The sequence below is a fragment of the Lepidochelys kempii genome, chromosome 12 (assembly GCF_965140285.1).
Source record: "Lepidochelys kempii isolate rLepKem1 chromosome 12, rLepKem1.hap1, whole genome shotgun sequence".
NCBI classification, from domain to species: domain Eukaryota; kingdom Metazoa; phylum Chordata; order Testudines; family Cheloniidae; genus Lepidochelys; species Lepidochelys kempii.
The window spans coordinates 1,142,524-1,162,411 of record NC_136391.1 but is presented as its reverse complement, the minus strand read 5'-3'; the positions used below and the strand labels follow the sequence as shown (position 1 = coordinate 1,162,411).

At 49.9% G+C, this 19,888-nt stretch overlaps 2 non-coding genes across 2 annotated transcripts; one reads left to right on the top strand and one right to left on the bottom strand.

Moving 5' to 3' along the window:
- Positions 1 to 13,010: 13,010 nt before the first annotated feature.
- Positions 13,011 to 13,104, top strand: TRNAI-UAU (transfer RNA isoleucine (anticodon UAU)). The gene is made up of 2 exons: positions 13,011 to 13,048; positions 13,069 to 13,104. It is a non-coding gene; the product is annotated as a tRNA-Ile (tRNA).
- Positions 13,105 to 15,558: 2,454 nt separating this feature from the next.
- On the bottom strand, positions 15,559 to 15,640 carry TRNAS-UGA (transfer RNA serine (anticodon UGA)). The gene has a single exon. It is a non-coding gene; the product is annotated as a tRNA-Ser (tRNA).
- Positions 15,641 to 19,888: the final 4,248 nt, after the last annotated feature.

Below are 19,888 nucleotides of genomic sequence, written 5' to 3'. Positions count from 1 at the left end.
CCCCAGAGAATAAGCAACTGAACCAACCACTTCCTATTCTGGATCTAGAGGCGGCTTCAGTTTGTTAACAGGAGACTGTACAGGAGACCTTGCAGCTGGGGGGTGACCCAGGCACTAACATGGGCATGGAAGTTTGAGGAACAGAGCAGAGGCTTGTGTGGGACTAGGAGGGCAGGGATTGGAGAAACAAGAGCAGAGGATCAAACACGTTGTTAAGGTGGGTCAGGATGATCCCCACTTCAAAGATAGAGAAAGTGAGGCACCAGGTGGGAGAATGACGTGGCCAGGATCATGTTACCACTCAGTGGCAGGGCTGCACTACAACCTGTTCCCTGCTCTCATCCCTGGACCCTGCTGCCCCTTCTGTATGACCAGTCCGGCCATCCTCTCCCAGAGACCATCCCCACCACTCTCCATTACTGGCTTTTTCCACAATGGAAGCAGGCTTGTAACAGAGTTCACTCACCGATAGGTTCCCCTTCCTGGCAAGGCCTGGTGCCACAGCTTTCTTGCTGGGCTAACACCCTGGCCAAGAGTCGGTAGGGCACTCTGGCAGTTTTTTGCCTGGGAACTCAGCCCTTCAGCCAGGTGACCATCTTTTAGTCCACTCCTTCCTGGGTCGCGCTCATCCGAAACTAAAAGTCCAAAAATGTCTTTGTCATAAATATAAAGGGAAGGGTAAACCCCTTCAAAATCCCTCCTGGCCAGAGGAAAAGTCCTCTCACCTGTAAAGGGTTAAGAAGCTAAAGGTAACCTCGCTGGCACCTGACCAAAATGACCAATGAGGAGACAGGGGACTTTCAAAAGCTGGGAGGAGGGAGAAAAACAAAGGGTCTGTGTCTGTCTGGGTGATGCTTTTGCCTGGGTCAGAACAGGAATGGAGTCTTAGAACTTTTAGTAAGTAATTGAGCTAGGTATGCGTTAGATTATGATTTCTTTAAATGGCTGAGAAAATAGCTGTGTTAAATAGAATGAATATTCCTGTCTGTGTGTCTTTTTTGTAACTTAAGGTTTTCCCTTTAGGGATTCTCTATGTTTTCAATCTAATTACCCTGGAAGGTATTCACCATCTGATATTACAGAGGTGATTCTTTTCTTTTTTACTTCTATTAAAAGTTTTCTTGTAAGGAAACTAAATGCTTTTTCATTGTTCTAAGATCCAAGGGTTTGAGTCTGTGGTCACCTATGCAAATTGGTGAGGATTTTTACCAAACCTTCCCCAGGAAGTGGGGTGCAAGGGTTGGGAGGATTTTGGGGGGAAAGACGTGTCCAAACTCTGTTTTTTCAGGAACCCAGATAAAGTTTGGTGGTGGCAGTGGAAATCCAAGGGCAAAGGGTAAAATTAACTTGTACCTTGGGGAAGTTTTAACCTAAGCTAGTAAAAGTAAGCTAAGGAGGTTTTCATGCAGGTCCCCACATCTGTACCCTAGAGTTCAGAGTGGGGAAGGAACCTTGACATGGTGGCAGAGTGGTGGGATTAACCTGAAATCATTTTCAGATCAATTTGAGATTTTTTGAACCAGAAAAACAGATTTTAAAAAGGAAATATTTTTTTCCTTTGGGGCCGCTGGAAAGGAGGTCCAACTGAAAGCAGCTAGTTTTTTCTCTGCTTTGGGGCCAGAGCAGAGACAAAAGGGGATTATCTTTGTGAATTGCAGGTTTCCTTTGCCTGGAGGCAGAGTAGTTAACCTCCTGCAGGGAAATTCACAGTCTTCACAAACCTGAGGTTTTTTTCCCCTAAAAGTAAATAGTGGGGTGTTCTATACCCATTTGCCTGGAAACAAAAGTGGTAGGGGTTTTTTTTAGGATTTTGATTTTTTTTACAAGGAGCACAGATTTGAAAAGCAATTTTTTTTCCCTTTGGGACTGCTGGAACGGAGGTTTCCAAGTAGTGGAGGTTTTTTGCTTTGATTTGGGGCCAGAGCAGAGACAAAGGGAATTGTCTTTTTCTGTAGGCTGACAATCACTATCAGAGAATAGGTATCCTATTCCAGCACTGCAAAATTTTACAGCCAAGTTTTGTTTGTTTATTTCTAAACCTCGGATGTAAAGTTAGTTAAAAACAGAGAGGTTAGGATGACAGACTCCACGACTCAACAAAAGCTGGAATTAGCCAGATTTCAGGCTGAGGAAAAACAAAAGGAACATGAAAGACAGATAGAACTCATGTGGCTGGAGAAGGAGGTACAGGAGGCTGCCCACAGGAGGGAAATGGAGGCAAGGAAGCATGTGGAGGAGGAGAAGGAAAAAGAGAGGAAGCATGAACTGGAGATGGAGAAGGTAAAGGCTCAGAAGAATATACCAACAAACCCTAGCAATCCTTCTCCAGGTACCACTTCCCATTACAGAAAGTTCCCCACCTACAAGGCAGGCGATGATACGGAGGCCTTCTTAGAAAACTTAAAAAGGGCCTGCCTTGGGTATAGCATCTCTAATGACCAATACATGGTAGAGCTGAGGCCGCAGCTCAGTGGACCCTTAGCTGTGGTGGTGGCTGAAATGCCTAAAGAACACATGAACAAGTATGAACTGTTTAAATCCAAGGCGAGAGTCAGAATGGGGATAACACCCAAGCATTCTCGTCTGAGGTTCAGAGCCCTAAGGTGGAAACCAGACATGTCAGTTACCCAACTTGCCTACCACATTGTGAAACATTGGGATGCCTGTATATCAGGAGCAAGTGTTGAATCTCCAGTAAATTTGCCCTTCCTAATGCAAATGGAACAATTCTTAGAGAGTGTTCCTGAGGAAATAGAAAGCTACATCCTAGATGGGAAGCCCAAAACTGTAATCGAGGCAGGAGAGATTGGAGCCAGATGAGTGGAGGTGGCAGAGAAGAAGAAAACTGGTTGCAGTTGGAGCGGAGACCAGAAGGGACAACCCCAGACCCCACCCTATTACCAGGGGCCACCCAAGGCCCCACCTACCTCCCAAAGAACCCTCCAGACACCCTATCGTCCCACCACCCCATTCTCCAGCGTCCCACCACCCCATTCTCCAGCAACCCGCCTCGCCCCAGTGACCCGTCAGCTGGACGATGTTTTAAATGTAACAATCTGGGGCATGTAAAGGCCAACTGCCCCAAGAACCCCAACAGATTACAGTTCATTGCACCAGAATCACACCAGGGATCCACAGGCTCAGATACCTCCCAGATACCCTTGGAGAGGAGGGAAACAGGTGGAGCTCACTCTCTAATCCATTTGGCTTAGCTCCAGGCTCATTCTGTAATCAGCTTGGCTAGGCCCCAGGCTGTGCAGACCAGGGGAAAGCATCCTGTTACAGGCCTGGTCTGCCCACTCCTACTCTTACTGGCCTGGGGTCCTTCTTCCCCATTTCAGACCTGGTTTCCAGAGGGTCCGAGTAACACAAGCCCCACTGCCTGGAACTGGAGATTGCTTGTTCTGGTGACTCTGACATTCAGGCCCTTCATCATTCAGAGGGTGACAGGTATGGTGAGGGGGCTGGAGAAACCCCACTGCTGAGCGGAAGGAAGTTAAAGGATGGGGATTCTGGGAGATGATGGGTTCGTTTGCCCTGCTGTGGGAAGTGGAGCTGGAGACTGGAGATACCATGTGAACAAGATTATCTGATGCTCTCTTCATGTCCGAGAGGCTGGAGCCTCCTCCCAGAAACGCTCTCAGGAGTGAAGGTTCAAGGACTTCTCTGGGGAGCTCCTTCCTAGGAACAAAACCAGGGTGGTACAATGATGGAGATGTCTGTCCCAGAGCTAGGAAGCCAGGAATGGCGGAAGCTCCCAGCCAGGCTATGCATCGGGGATCCCATTTCTCCCCCAAGAGACCCACATGCCCCAAAGAGTAAATAGCTCTTACCTCCAAGAGGTCATTGTCCCCATCTTGGGATCAGGCTTTAAGTATTAGGCATAAGTGCACTGTCGCATGCCCTGCTCTCCTGTGCTAACCTTCTCACCACAGCCCGGGCATGCTCTTTTTGTCAATGGGCAGAGCACGTCCTGCGCTGATTTCCCTTTGCAGGATCTCTGACAGGTGTTGCTGCTACTCCATGAAGATTGCCAGCTGCGTCTGTAGCTCTTCTGCACTTCCTACTGCTTCTCTTGGTTTTCTAGGAGCTTCTGGAGAACCCCTAGACCTGCTTTGGCTGCTTAACCAGTTCCTGGAACTGAAGTGGAAAATCCAGTGACCAGCTTGGTCCCTCAATAGGCCCACTTGGAAGGACAGACCTTCCTTCAGCAACCAAGACTTCCATCAGCAACCAAGACTTCCATCAGCCCTCACGGATCACAGGGGGAATTAAATCCTGCCGACTATGCAAATCATAAACAAATCTGTTCATCGTTACATGCTCCCTGGTGACCAGGCACAGAATCACAACCCTCTCGCTGGCCTAACGTCCCCCATTGATGGTCCCTCGAACACCATGGCAGTTTCTCCGCCTCTGGCCAGGTCACCACCTATAGTCCACCCTTCCAGGGCCCAGCTTGCCTCACACTAAAAGTCCAAAGAGGTCTTTCCACAGAAAGAAGCCCTTGTGCCCTCGGTGGGGCTCTTGCTCAGCCTGCAGCCCCCTTGCTGTGTTTGGTAACCCTTTCTGGGTGCATGTATGCCCCCTTCTTTGACACTGGTAGCAGCCCAGGGCCCTGTACCCAACAGCTAGGTCTGCTCTTTTCTCTTTGCTGAAGTTTTCCCTGGCTACTTCCTACCTGTCTTCTCAAGTTCCCCTCAGGACTTTTCTTGCTGCTCTGAGCTTCCTACCTTATTCTCATTCCAGTTCATAGTCCAGCTGGGTTTTTATCACCGCTGAAGTCTGGCCTTATAGGGGGAGCTACATGGTCCCCCTCAGGTAGGGCTCATTCTGTAATCAGTTTGGCTGGGCCCCAAGCCTGCAGCCCAGGGGAAAGCACCCTGTTACAAGCCTTCTCTGCCCAGTCCTGCTGATACTGGGCTGGGGTCCTTGCTCCCCATTTCAGAGCTGGTTTCCAGAGGGGCCGAGTACACACAGGCTCCACCAGCTACAGCTGGAGTTTTTCTTCTTCTGGGGACTGTGACATTCAGGCCCTTCATCTTTCAGAGGGTGACAGGTGTGATGAGGGGGCTGGAGAAACCCCACTGCTGATCAGAAGGAGGTCAAAGAGTCCAGACTCTGGGAGCTGAAGGGTTTGTTTGTTCTGCTTGGGAAAGTGGAAAGCGGAGATGCCATGGGAACAAGACGGCATGGTGCTCTCTTCCAGAAACACTCTCAGGAGTCCAGGATCAAGGACATCTCTGGGGAGCCTCTTGCTAGGGAACAAACAAGTGTGGAACATTGATGGAAACGTCTCTGTCCTGAGGCTGGGATCAAGGGGTGGGGGAAGCTATCAGCCAGACGATGTATCAGGGATCCCATTTCTCCCCCAAGAGACCCCCATGTCCCGAGGAGTCATAGAATCATAGAATCTCAGGGTTAGAAGGGACCCCAAAAGGTCATCTAGTCCAACCCCCTGCTCGAAGCAGGACCAATTCCCAGTTAAATCATCCCAGCCAGGGCTTTGTCAAGCCTGACCTTAAAAACCTCTAAGGAAGGAGATTCTACCACCTCCCTAGGTAACACATTCCAGTGTTTCACCACCCTCTTAGTGAAAAAGTTTTTCCTAATATCCAATCTAAACCTCCCCCACTGCAACTTGAGACCATTACTCCTCGTTCTGTCATCTGCTACCATTGAGAACAGTCTAGAGCCATCCTCTTTGGAACCCCCTTTCAGGTAGTTGAAAGCAGCTATCAAATCCCCCCTCACTCTTCTCTTCTGCAGACTAAACAATCCCAGCTCCCTCAGCCTCTCCTCATAAGTCATGTGTTCCAGTCCCCTAATCATGTTTGTTGCCCTTCGCTGGACTCTCTCCAATTTATCCACATCCTTCTTGTAGTGTGGGGCCCAAAACTGGACACAGTACTCCAGATGAGGCCTCACCAATGTCGAATAGAGGGGAACGATCACGTCCCTCGATCTGCTCGCTATGCCCCTACTTATACATCCCAAAATGCCATTGGCCTTCTTGGCAACAAGGGCACACTGCTGACTCATATCCAGCTTCTCGTCCACTGTCACCCCTAGGTCCTTTTCCGCAGAACTGCTGCCTAGCCATTCGGTCCCTAGTCTGTAGCTGTGCATTGGGTTCTTCCGTCCTAAGTGCAAGACCCTGCACTTATCCTTATTGAACTTCATCAGATTTCTTTTGGCCCAATCCTCCAATTTGTCTAGGTCCTTCTGTATCCTATCCCTCCCCTCCAGCGTATCTACCACTCCTCCCAGTTTAGTATCATCCGCAAATTTGCTGAGAGTGCAATCCACACCATCCTCCAGATCATTTATGAAGATATTGAACAAAACCGGCCCCAGGACCGACCCTTGGGGCACTCCACTTGATACCGGCTGCCAACTAGATATGGAGCCATTGATCACTACCCGTTGAGCCCGACAATCTAGCCAGCTTTCTACCCACCTTATAGTGCATTCATCCAGCCCATACTTCCTTAACTTGCTGACAAGAATACTGTGGGAGACCGTGTCAAAAGCTTTGCTAAAGTCAAGAAACAATACATCCACTGCTTTCCCTTCATCCACAGAACCAGAGTCCATGGCTCTTACCTCCAGGAAGGAGCAGGGTCTTCTATCTAAGCCTCTTTGAGAGCCGGCGTTGCTTGCTTTGATGGGACGAGGTGACCAGTCTGCACTGCTCTGTGATGTGGCTCAGCTCCGGGAGGTTGGGAGGCTGTGCCAGATCCCAGGGCCTGGGAGAGAGCTGGGAAGGAGGCTCCTATTTATTTCCCACCCAGAGACCCCATAGAAGGGCCAAGGGAGAATAAAGGGCAGGAGGTGAAGCTAGTCCTGAGCATCTGTCCAACCCCCACCTCCTCAAAAGTGGATCTTTCCGAGCTTCAGTGGGGCTGGGGCCGTGGCCCTGACACAACGGCCTTTCTGCACCATATGGGGCAGGGAGAGCTCTGCCTGGGAGCAGGGGGAATGGGATGGGGATGGGTGTGAGGGAAAGAGCTCCTGTCCCAGAGGAAGGAATCTGAGGGGGGAGAGAGTGCCGGGGGCTCCATTTCCCCTTCCGCTAGCTCCCCACCTACAGGGACCAGAGCACGACCTGCAGCAGGGAGTGGGAGTTGCTGGTGGCCTCAGAGGCAAAGCCCCTGCAGTGCCTCGGGCACCTGGCGCAAATGCCGGATGACGTGGACCTGGTGCCTAATATTGGCCGTGACGGCCTCCTGCTGCAAGGGATCGAGAACCTGTCATAGACTCAGATGCTCATGAGGAATCAGGGGGGATTAAGGGCACCTGGAACCAGCAGCATTTGCACCCAGCGCCTGCCCACCTCTGCGGGATGGATTCACCCTCCTGACCCCCAGAATGGAGTCTTGTTGTCCTTTCGAGTGACCTCCAGTGGCAACCCCCCGCCTTGTAGGGTGAGCTCCTGCCACCGCCCCCTCAGTGCCCCTGACAGCTGTTCCACCTCCAATCCTCAGCCCAAGTTCTCAGAACCGTCTCCTCCACCTCTACCCAGGCAGGGCAGGGAGGCGGCTCTAGCAGGAGGGAGAAGGGATTCTGGCAGCAGTGAAGTGGGATGGGGGGAGGTTGAGACCTGTCCCAAAGTCATCCTGGCCATTCATGCTGAAGCCACAGCATGGCAGCCCTGGGGAATGGGGCAGATCAGCAGCCCCTGCTGACTGAATCCTCCCGTTCTCTCTAGAGCGGGTCCAACCCTGCCAGCAGCAGGACAAGCTTCCCCCGCCCATGTGTCTCACAACTGCCTGGGCTGTCACCATGACCCGTCAGTCCCTGGCCTCCCAGGCTGCAAGTGATGGGAGCAACTCTGGGTGGTGGCTCGGGTGACAGGAGAGGCTTGCAGAGGGCACTTAGGGGACACTGCTGCTCTTCCCAAGAGCGATAACACCGTGTCCTAAGAACATAAGTCCGTGATGAGGTAATGCTTGTCATTAATTAACCTTGCTAAAGAGCTGGGTTGGAGCTGCTCCAGGGACAAGCTGGCTCCCTCCTGCTCATGGAGGTGAATTCATCTCCCTTCCCAGGAGCACCTCCTCTCACCCTCATTCCCCACCAGGCTCCTTGCTGCCAGGCCAGCGAATGGCCATAGGATGGGAATGAGGCCTGGGCCCTGCCTCAATCTCCTGAGTCTAATGCAACCCCTTACCTTGTCCCCCATCAGCTGCTGGCCTTTCCCTAGGAGGGAGTATGTGAGGAGCAGCCCAGCCTGCCTGACATGCAGCAGGGGGTCGTGGATGGCCAGCACTGCCGTGCGGAGGAAAAATCTTCTCTGCTTCTCTGAAAAGAACTTCCTGAAGACCTAAACCCAACCATATGTGAGGCTTCAGCAGATTGCCCAGAACCAGGCTCCAAATTCTGGACTAGAATGGCATCTCCGTCTAGTGGCTCCAGGAGGCAGCCACCCCCACTCCCATGCTCTGGCAGAGCGTCCTTACCTCCCCCACCCTGGCTGTGTTCTTGTAGCCCAGGTCCTGGTGCCAGTCCTGGTGCCAGTCCCAGACCCACAGGTCTTCGGCCTCATGGATGGTCAGGCCCAGGAAAGAGAGACACACACATTTGTGTCCTTCTAATCCCATTGGTGGCTGCACAGTGGGCAGAGTCCTCGCTGCGTGCCTGGCCCAACACAATTGCAGGGGGTGGTGTAGAACACCGAAAGAGATAGAGAGAGACTCATCCCCCAGCTGGGGTCAATCTGAGAGAAATTGGCTGGGGTCCCAGTCTCACTCTTCTAGCGGGTGCCATTTCCCAGCTGAGTTCCTTACCCCTCTGGTGCAGCAGCAGCTGGTAGAGCCAGTAAACCCCCTCCCTAGCCTGGTGGCTGATGTCCTTCGATGGGTCACAGATGAACAAAGCCAGATTTGCCACATGGTGACACATCCTGGGGAATTCGGCTGAGTTTTAATGGAAGGGAGAGGGAGAGGGAACTCCATCAGCATTTTCCTGTCAGCTCCCAGTCCCCAGCCCGGGCCAGGACTCTCCTTCCCCTTAGCCCCTCTGCAGGAGATGCTAGAGCATAGGAGCTATAACTAGACCCTTAATTTTCTCTCCCTACAAGGGAGCCTGGAGCACAGGGATGTGGGCAGGGCCTTCCATGAGGATTTGCTTCCCTGGCTGCTCCAGGATGACAGGAAGGCATGAATCTGGAGCAGCGTTCCCTTAAAAGCCCAGAGTCCTCACTTAACCAGGACAAGAACTTGACTCAAGCCAAGCTCTTTTCATAGATTCATAGATTCATAGATATTTAGGTCAGAAGGAACCATTATGAGAAAACAATCTTTAGATATTTTTTCCTCAAAAATCCAATTTAAATAAAAAAAATCAGATTATTTGATTTTTTTAAAAAAGTCATTGATTTTTATCCACCCTCTACCCTAGTCTGACCTCCTGCACAATGCAGGCCACAGAATTTCACCCACCACTCCTAAAAAAAAAAAGCCTCACACCTATATCTGTGCTATTGAAGTCCTCAAATCGTAGTTTAAAGACTTCAAGGAGCAGAGAATCCTCCAGCAAGTGACCCGTGCCCCATGCTACAGAGGAAGGCGAAAAACCTCCAGGGCCTCTTCCAATCTGCCCTGGAGGAAAATTCCTTCCCGACCCCAAATATGGCGATCAGCTAAACCCTAAGCATATGGGCAAGATTCATCAGCCAGATACTACAGAAAATTCTTTCCTGAGTAACTCAGATCTCACCCCATCTAATAGCCCATCACAGGCCATTGGGCCTATTTATCATGAATATTTAATTACCAAAACCATGTTATCCCATCATACCATCTCCTCCATAAACTTATCGAGTTTAATCTTAAAGCCAGATAGATCTTTTACCCCCACTGCTTCCCTTGGAAGGCTATTCCAAAACTTCACTCCTCTGATGTTTAAAAACCTTTGTCTAATTTCTAGTCTAAATTTCCTAGTGGCCAGTTTATATCTATTTGTTCTTGTGTCCACTTTGGTACTGAGCTTAAATAATTCCTCTCCCTCTCCGGTATTTATCCCTCTGATATATTTATAGAGAGCAATCATATCTCCCCTCAACCTTCTTTTAGTTAGGCTAAACAAACCAAGCTCCTTGAGTCTCCTTTCATAAGACAAGTTTTCCATTCCTCGGATCATCCTAGTAGCCCTTCTCTGTACCTGTTCCAGTTTGAATTCATCCTTCTTAAACATGGGAGACCAGAGCTGCACACAGTATTCCAGGTGAGGTCTCACCTGTGCCTTGTATAACGGTATCCCAAGACCAAGGGCTCTATCCATATCCAGATTAGATCCCGGCGGTCTCTAGCACGCCCCAAGCACCATCCCAGGGGAGGCTCTAATCGTTTTCTTCCCCAATTTAATTTTTGCCCAGACGGACTCAGTCATATCCATTTCATCGCTTCTTATTTCTTTACAATCTGCCTCATCATTGATCTACAATGCTACTCCCCCACCTTTGCCTTTATTTCGGTCTTTCCTAAACAGCACAGACCCCTCAATCCCTGCAGCCCAGTCGTGACGACTATTCCACCGTGCTTCTTTTATCCCCTGGTTTCACTTCCAGCACCAGTAGCTCTAGTTCCTCCATTTTGTTACCCGGCTCCTCGCACTGGGGTACAAACATCTTCATTCCTGCTGTTTGGCCTCGCTCACGTTCTGTACCCAATTAGGCCCGGTCATTCTACAGCCAGTAGAACCTATTAGACTGGTATCTACACTGCCCTTCCTCCTACCCACGGCTGTATCCTCTCTTACTTCGTTTTCTTTCCTCTCAATGCTAAAATCCGGCGTGGAGATTACCTGGACATCTCCCAACCATCTCCCCCTAATTCCTAGTTTAAAGCTCTCTTAATCAGTTGTGCCAGCCTCCATCCGAGAAGTCTATTTCCTTCCCCACTCAGATGAAGTCCATCCCGAGAGAACTGTCCTCTCTCCATGAACGCCTCCCAGTGGCCATACATCCCAAAGCCCTCCTTAGAGCACCACTGCCTGAGCCATCTGTTGATAGTCATAATCTTGTCACACCTTTGTTGTGCTTCTCTAGGAACAGGCAGAATCCCACTAAAGATCACCTGAGCCTCAATTTCCTTAAGCGTCTTCCCCAGCCTAGCATAGTCTCCTTTAATAGTTTCCAGCGAGAATCTAGCCGTATCATTTGTTCCCACATGAAGGATAATTAGGGGATTCTTTCCCGCTCCCTTTAGAATCCTTTTCAACCTCAGGTCTACATCCCGTATCTTAGCCCCTGGAAGACAGCACACCCTCCTATTCTCCGGATCAGCTCTGGTTACAGGCCTATCTATTCTTCTCAGTAAAGAGTCCCCAATCACATAGACCTGTCTTTTCCTGGTGACGGTGCTATTCTCCAGTCTATCACCTGTTCCCTCTGGCTGCAAGTTCTTTCCATTCCTATTCTCCCTTGTAATCCTCTTTAACCCATCCTGTATCCTCCTGGGGCTCATATTTGGTGTAATCTCCATTAACTCTTCCCCTTTTCCTATAGGACTAGCCGCTCTTCTCTTCTTCCTTGCCCTTCCACCTTCAGTGACTACCTGCTGAGCCCCTTCTTCATTTTCCAACTCTGCATACCTATTCTTGAGCTCTATTTCTCCTTCACTAGCCCGTCTTTTCCTCTGCCTGGTTCTTTTAGTCACATGCTTCCACTGACCATTTTCCTCACCCAGTCTCCCCTCAGAATTCCCCAGCCCTGCTCAGAGCTTACCTCAGGGCTTTGGTCTCCTTCCCCTGGTGAACCTAGTTTAAAGCCCTCCTCACTAGGTTAGCCAGCTTACTTGTGAAGATGCTCTTCCCTCATCTGGCTCTTAATCTGAAGGCTGAAGTTACAATTCCCTGTTCGGGTGCTTGGGGCTCCTCTTCAACAGTACAGCACACAGTCCGCTTAAGCCCCCACCCAGTAATCTGGGGAAACTAACCAGGGCCACTGGGTGCCTCTAAGAGGCAGTACTTTCCCCACTCACCAGCACTGAGTGGAGAAAAGAAACTTTAATAAAAAGGAGGAAAATCACCTTGTCTTAACTTTGGAAAACACCACAATCAGGATTCATAACACGACACTATGAGCAAAACACCCGCCCACAGTACGCTGGGCGGTGTCCTTTTGCCTCGGGCTCTGAAATCCAGAGACCAAAAGCTCTTTGGAAGAGCCCTTCCCTTCACTGCACCTCACTCCCAGCTGCTGTCCTGGGTCAATGAAAACCCAGAGATCACCTCTCACCTCCTGGGGGGAAAGCCCCTTTCTCCCTCCCCTGTCTGCCCACATTGCCGGTCACTTGCCATTCCACCCTGTCACTGCTCTGCTGCCCACCCTCTCCCCTCTGGGATGTCTTGCGGTCCCACTAAGAGCGGTGCAGGCTCCCTAAAAGCAGCGGCCACCGGAGCCCGAACAGTAGCCCCATCCCTTCCTCTTGACTCCACGCACCTGCATCACCCCTTCTCCCCAAGGCCCCACTCCTGCGCTGACTCTTCCCCTTAAGACCCTGCCTCCCGATCACTGCTCTCCGCCCCCTCCCCACCCTCCCTCGTCCCTACGGTCATTACAAAGTGGTAAGGCAGAGCCCTTCCATTTCTAAAAGTCCTGGAGCATTGTGCCCCCCCCGTTCACGCACCCCTAGGTCCCGGAGCTTCACACAGCTCTCACTGATCTCAGCTGTTAGCGAGGGAGCCTCACGGCTCGTACAGACTCAGCAGTTTCCTGCCTGAGAGACACTGTCCCAAAGCAGGACTAACGCTTAGACCTGGTTCTTGGGGATTTCAGATCTGTTGATCTGCGTGAAGACTCTCCATTGAGTCTTAATCAGCTCTGGTATCGGACAGAGAAGAACAAGAGGGTCAAATGACCATTTGACCGGGAACCCTTCAGAAGAACCCACCCCACCAAGGACCAACACTTGTCTCCTCCCGCTCTCAGCTCCACTGAGAAGTTTTGGGGGGTCATGCCTCGCCTTTCTCACCCTAGGGGCCTGGGAGAGCAGCCATAGCCAGGTGCCCCAGTGGTGCAATTGGTTAGCACACAGCACTTATAGGGTAGTGCTGAGAGGAGCTATGCTGAGGTTGTGAGTTCAAGCCTCACCTGGAGCACTGTTTTTTATTAACCAAATGGCTTCACCCACTTGTTTGTTTGGCCCTGTGGAGTGTAGAATGCCAGCCCAGGGGATACTGAGGATGGGGGAGGACTCAAAAATGCCCCCTTCAATTATTCCCTCCCCTCCAGAGTGCAGGTCAGAATCTACAATCCTTTCTCCCCCACCAGCCGCTGTGCCAGGATGCCTCAAGTCCTGCGGATCCTTGACACCTGGGGAGGGAAAGAAGCAAGGTAGCCATTTTGTTAGAGGGCTTTCTCTTCCCTTGCCCTCTTCCCCAGTTCTTGTCACGCAAGCAACAAGCAGCAAAAGACCAGAAATCCGAAGTGCAGACAATGCGATGTTTCCTGGGGTTAGTTTCCAAGGAAGCATATTCTGAAGCCCTTCACACCACTGGGGCTTATCTCTATACACTGATAGACTCTGTTCCCCAGTGTTCCCTTCCCAGCTCCGACACTGCAAAGCGTTTACCCCGCGTCCCCCTTCCCGGCTCCGACGCTGCAGAGCCTTGCCTGTGTCTCTCTTCCCTGTTCCCATTCCCCCACTTCGCAAACATGATTCCAATTTCCACTTCCACTTCCTGTTTGACTCCAGATAATATGGTAATATTCTCAGCTATACCTTAACCAATCATTTTACTGAAATGTAATTAACCAATCCTAATATATTGTAAAATAATTCTCTAACCAATTATATCCCACTACACTAATGAACTTACACATAGCAAAATTAATTATACAACAGTCAGAAACAATTAGAGAACCAGACAGATTGACAACAGAAAAGTGGGGGCCATAAAGATAAAAGATATTGAAATGAGGGTTTCACAACCGCAACCATTGAGAAGGGATTTCTTGCCAGACAGGAGGCTCTCTTAAGATCTGTTTCTGTATCTGGTGGTGATGGGCACTATCAGGACAGGATCGTCTTCCTAACCGCCCAATACCACCGTATTTCAATGGGACGGGTTGGGGATGTGAGGATATGACTGTTCGCGTCCCAGTTTATGGCTGCCCCTGCAGTTTAGCCAAAGGCCTTAGCCTAAGAACCCAGCCTCAGACTCTCCTTGGCAGAGAAGGCCCGCACACAGGCAGACCGTGATTTTGATTCATTGTTTTGCACCCCGTAACTAGCTAAGTGATGAAAACACACAGTAAAAATACACTGTGATAAAAAAAAGCCTGTACTCTTAAAGTATAGGCTTTACAGGCGGGCCTGAATATCTCTATTCTAACAAGGATCGTTTGGGAAATTAGCCTTTGCTGACAAGGTTTGTCTCTGTTCCTATTTCACCTTCCGGTGTTATGCAGAGGGATCTTTGGCATATTTTTGCGAGCTTAATAACTATCTCCGAAACTTTATTTACTCAAACTTCAAAATTGGTGTCACCTGATTTTTGCATCGCCCTGTGAAAAAACAGCGGACACGTGGGGCTTTCTGCAGGGCGTCATGATGCTAAAGTTGGGGAATTCAATCGCTGTACTCGTGTGTGGGGGGGTGTTTCTCCACAGCTGACTCAGAGCTTCCAGCCTCGGGCTGCCCCTGCCTCACTGCCAGGCACCCCGGGCTGTTAGCTGCACCCACTGTCCTTGCCAGGGGTCCCGGCTGAACCCTGCGGGTGACTCTGCAGGTGGAGAAGGTGCTGTGTAGCGATGTAGAGCAGGTGCAGGAAGGAGCCGGGGTCACTATTCAAATTCTGAATTGCACAATTTTCCAAAGTTGGGAGTGTCCAGAACCAATTCTAACGGGAAGGCGAATGCAGAGCAGTTACACTGAAGGGGCCCAGACCTGCAGTGGGGGCACAGTGGAAATTAATAATGGGCAGATCATTTGTTAAATTAGTCGTCACTGACAAGATTTGTCTCTGTTCTTATCTCACGTTATGGTGTTATTTAGAGGAATCGGTACATATTTTTACTGTAGTAATTAAACCCTTAACTTTATTTAATCAAGCCAAAAACTTTGCGTCACTTATTTTTTCTCTCTCCTAGCAGGAATGAATTGAATTTTGTGACATTCTGGAAAGTGCAGAGAGACTAACTGTGGGGAATTCAGTCTCTGTGTTTGTGAGCTGATGTTTTCCTCTCACAGTTCAGTGTCTGCATGGAAATCCTAAGAGGGATCTAAGGGCTGGTGTACGCTGGACACCTAACTGGCAGAGCTACGTGTCTCAGGGTGTGAAAAATCCACACCCCCAAACCAATACAGTTAAGCTGACCTAAGCCCTGGTTAGATAGAGCTAAATAGAAGGAAAAATTGTTCCGTCAATGTAACTATTACAGCAATGGGAAAACCCCTCCACTCGCTGTAGCAACTGTCTACTCCAAAGCGCTATCGCAGTGTCACAGCAGTGTTTTAAGAAGTGTAGACAACCTCAGAGTGAGACCAGATCTGGCTCCAGTTCACATGCTGCAGCACTAAGATTGCAGTAGTCATAACATTCTTGTGCTTCCATCGTTGGCAGGATTTGAACCTGCATGGGGTGACCCCAATGGAATTCAAGTCTATCACCTTAACCACTCGGCCACAACTACGTGATGTATGGCTATTTCACTACACTATGATTCAGTTCTCACGGAATTGTCACTTCAAATTGCTCAGATCCACTTCCCCAGCACAATCACGGCTGTGCATTAGTGTAAGTGTGTCCATGGCTGAACAGCAAGAATTCCTGCCCTTTTCCCTTCCAGCTGGAGCACGATGAGAGTGTGTTTGTGTTAACAACATTGCTGTAGATCATTGTTCATTCCCCAAATTGACAATTCAGACAGTCCCTTTCCTAGTCAAATCTCCAGCACATCATTCCAATAGCAGGGGGTCAGGATTTCTCTGGGGCATGGACATTTTTCAGGGGGTTGGTGCATGAACTCAGCCTTGCATGTTTCATGGACTAACAAGAGCAGCATAAAGAGCCGAGCCAATGTCTCCCTGTCAGGGATGCAGGTGGCCACATCCCCTCTGTCTGACCATTGCCATTGCAGGAGAGAAGGGTTCACTGGAGTTGAATGCCCTGGCTCAGAAAAGACACATAGGGAGGTTTTGCTGTTCATGAATCTTTGCAAAGGAAATTGTGTCTCTGTGTTTTCCCCAGTGACTCCTACATCCCACCCCCAACATCTTCTGCGTGAACGAGGATGGGTCATTCAGAAAATCATCTTGTTTGGACGTAAAGATGTGAAATGATGGGAAAATTGACCCTTCTTCCGAGTTTAAATTCTGTAACTTCTACATTGGACAATAATACTCAGCTCTTCACTGGCCGTATGAGGTCCGGGGCTGGGGAAGGAATGTGTTCGGAGACATGACTCAGCATGACAGACTCAGGGTTCTGAATCCAACCCAGCCAGCAAAGCACTGACACATGGAAAGGAGGTGTCCACAGATCCCATTCGCCACCACCGCGCAATGGGAGCTGATGTTCAGTTCCACCATGTCTCCGAAGTCCTTTCCGGAGTCACTGTCTCTTGAACATCCCATTGGGGCGGCTCACCCCTCACAGTGATATCCTGCTCCGGCTACAGATTGCATGGCAGCTCCACAGTCCAGATCCCCAGTGGGATTTAGTGGTCTGCCGTATGAGAGACAATAACTCCACTGGAGAACCACAAATGTTCAAACTATAAAAAAGTGACCTCTGCATTGTAGGCCACACTCACTGCTGGGGACCTACACTGGCATAGGGCTGACACTCAGAGGAGCTCTGCGCTTCTGGTCTACATGGAATTATTTGGGCATTAAATCTATCAGGATGAAGGGGTTCGAGTTACCTGTGCCCTGTTCCTTTAAGGCATTGGAGCAATGCTGGGGAGATTGAAGGAAAAGGACCTAGAGGTGACAGTGGACGAGAAGCTGGATATGAGTCAGCAGTGTGCCCTTGTTGCCAAGAAGGCCAATGGCATTTTGGGATGTATAAGTAGGGGCATAGCGAGCAGATCGAGGGACGTGATCATTCCCCTCTATTCGACATTGGTGAGGCCTCATCTGGAGTACTGTGTCCAGTTTTGGGCCCCACACTACAAGAAGGATGTGGATAAATTGGAGAGAGTCCAGCGAAGGGCAACAAAAATGATTAGGGGACTGGAACACATGACTTATGAGGAGAGGCTGAGGGAGCTGGGATTGTTTAGTCTGCAGAAGAGAAGAGTGAGGGGGGATTTGATAGCTGCTTTCAACTACCTGAAAGGGGGTTCCAAAGAGGATGACTCTAGACTGTTCTCAATGGTAGCAGATGACAGAACGAGGAGTAATGGTCTCAAGTTGCAGTGGGGGAGGTTTAGATTGGATATTAGGAAAAACTTTTTCACTAAGAGGGTGGTGAAACACTGGAATGCGTTACCTAGGGAGGTGGTAGAATCTCCTTCCTTAGAGGTTTTTAAGGTCAGGCTTGACAAAGCCCTGGCTGGGATGATTTAACTGGGAATTGGTCCTGCTTTGAGCAGGGGGTTGGACTAGATGACCTTCAGGGGTCCCTTCCAACCCTGATATTCTATGATTCTATGATTCTATGAAGGGCACAGAGCTGGGGAGCAGTGTGTGCTCCAAGGAAAGTTGTTGTGCTCTGGTGACACAGAGTGGGTGTGGAGGTTTTGTAAGCCGTGGGGTTTGTATGCAGATAAAGTTTACTAACCCACAGGTTCAAAGCTGTTCCTGCTCGGGCTACACAGGGCAGTCTTTGCTGAGAGTGTAGCTCAGTAGGTGAATATTTGCCTGGAGGACAATAGGTTCCTAGTTCAAATCCAAGTGCTTCCCTTTTTCAAAAGAAAATCAATTTCCAGACCTATCTCCAGTGTGTTCAGGAGTCCGCTGAATGGGGATGCTTGAAATGATTGTAAACACTCAGCAGTTCCCCTTGCGAATGTAGAAAACCCAGCAGAGCTGTCCAGCAGCTGAAATCCGCTCCAGTCCTCTCGTCTCCAAGAGGGACACTCTGTATTTGGGGCATGTGCGACACCTCTGGGACGGTGACAGGTGAAAAATGCTGGATTCCATGACAGCTGAGACCACAGGAGGGGAAGGTGAATGGCAGCACCGCACAGGGTCATAACACTCAGACCCGGGGCTTCACTGTCGCTACCCTTGTGTTTGCCCTCATTTATATCCTAAGAAACACACACTTCTCCCTCCCCCACACACTGTCACACCCAACCTTTTCCCCTGGAGCCCAACCCAACCCTGCCCTACCCCTGTCCCACACACACACCATGGGACACAGCCTCTCTGTGACTCACCCAGGTTGGGACTTGCCTCTGCATTGCCCCAACAGGGGAGCAGAGAGCCTGAAGGGCCACAGGAGACAGATGGAGATCGGCCGGAATAGAAAAGTCTTCCCTTCGCTTCTTCAGAGTCTCATTAACCTCACCCAGGAGAAGTTCCAGCACCGGGTGGGCTCAAAGCACCAACCTTCCCCTCAGCAGCGGAAGGTGGGAACCAGCTCGATCACACAGAAGGAGGCTCCCCACCTCTGTTGCTGCTGTCCTGCAGCCTTTCCTATGGATTTGTTTTAGGTAATGCAACCCCCTCGCCCCCCAGTCCATCCGTGGAATAATGAGACTCCAGTGAGGCAATGGTTTAGCCCACATTACCTAGAGAGCAGTGCTGTGTAGAGTGATGTTTACGTTACGAGTTCAAACCTCAACCGAAGCACCCACTTTCTTTAAGCGAGTGGCTTCTGCTAATCATTTTGCCCTGCGGAAAATACAATTGCAACCCAGCAGACACCGAGTTCCCTTCCTTTACTGAGTGCAAGGCAGATTCCACACATCTGCAAGGCTCCGCTCTCCACCCGCCACCTGTGTCAGGAGGGGTAAAGCCGAGACAAGAGCTCTGCCCATCCTGTGATTCTTCACCCCTTGACTCCTCCTCAATCTTTGATCCCCAAACCACCTTTGTGCACACTTTTGTTTTGTGTTCTTTGTTTATGAGTTGTTCTCTCTTGGGACTGACAGAGGCCAGACAGAAATCCATCTTCCTCATCCAAGTCTAAGATATTGCAGCCAGTATAGGTAAGCCAGGCAAGGCGGATTGCTTTATCTTTTGTTTTATGTGAATTTTCCCTGTGTTAAGATGGAGGCTTATTCCTGTTTTCTGTAACTTTAAGGTTTTGCCCAGAGGGGGATCCTCTGTGTTTTGAATCTGAATACCCTGTAAAGTATTTTCCATCCTGATTTTACAGAGATGATTTTTATCTTCCTTTTTTTTAAATAAAATCCTTCTTTTAAGAATCTGAGTGATTTTTCCATTGTTCCAAGATCCAGGGGTTTGGGTCTTTGATGATTTTGTAACCAATTGGTGAGGATATTATTCTCAAGCCTACCCAGGAAAGGGGGTATGTAGGGCTTGGGGGGATATTTTGGGGGAAGACGTCTCCAAGTGGGCTCTTTCCCTGGCCTTTGTTTAAAACGCTGGGTGGTGGCAGCATACCGTTCAAGAACAAGGCAAAGTTTGTACCTTGGGGAAGTTTTTAACCTAAGCTGGTAAGAATAAGCTTAGGGGGTCTTTCATGCAGGTCCCCAAGTCTGTACCCTAGAGTTCAGAGTGGGGAAGGAACCCTGACAGCTAGACTGGATGCACCTGGAGCTCACGCCCTAGCTTTTGTGATGCCCAACCCCCAGCTCCTTCCCAGGGCTCTAGCTGAAGCCAGAGCATTGGCCTGAGCGGCAGAGAAGAGGTTTCAGTCCTGAAGAAATCAGGACTTTCAGCACAAAGGGAAAACTGCACAAGCCCATCTGCGAAGGGACTTGCGCCCTCAATTGCCTGATCGGAAGTCAGATGCCTTATCCATT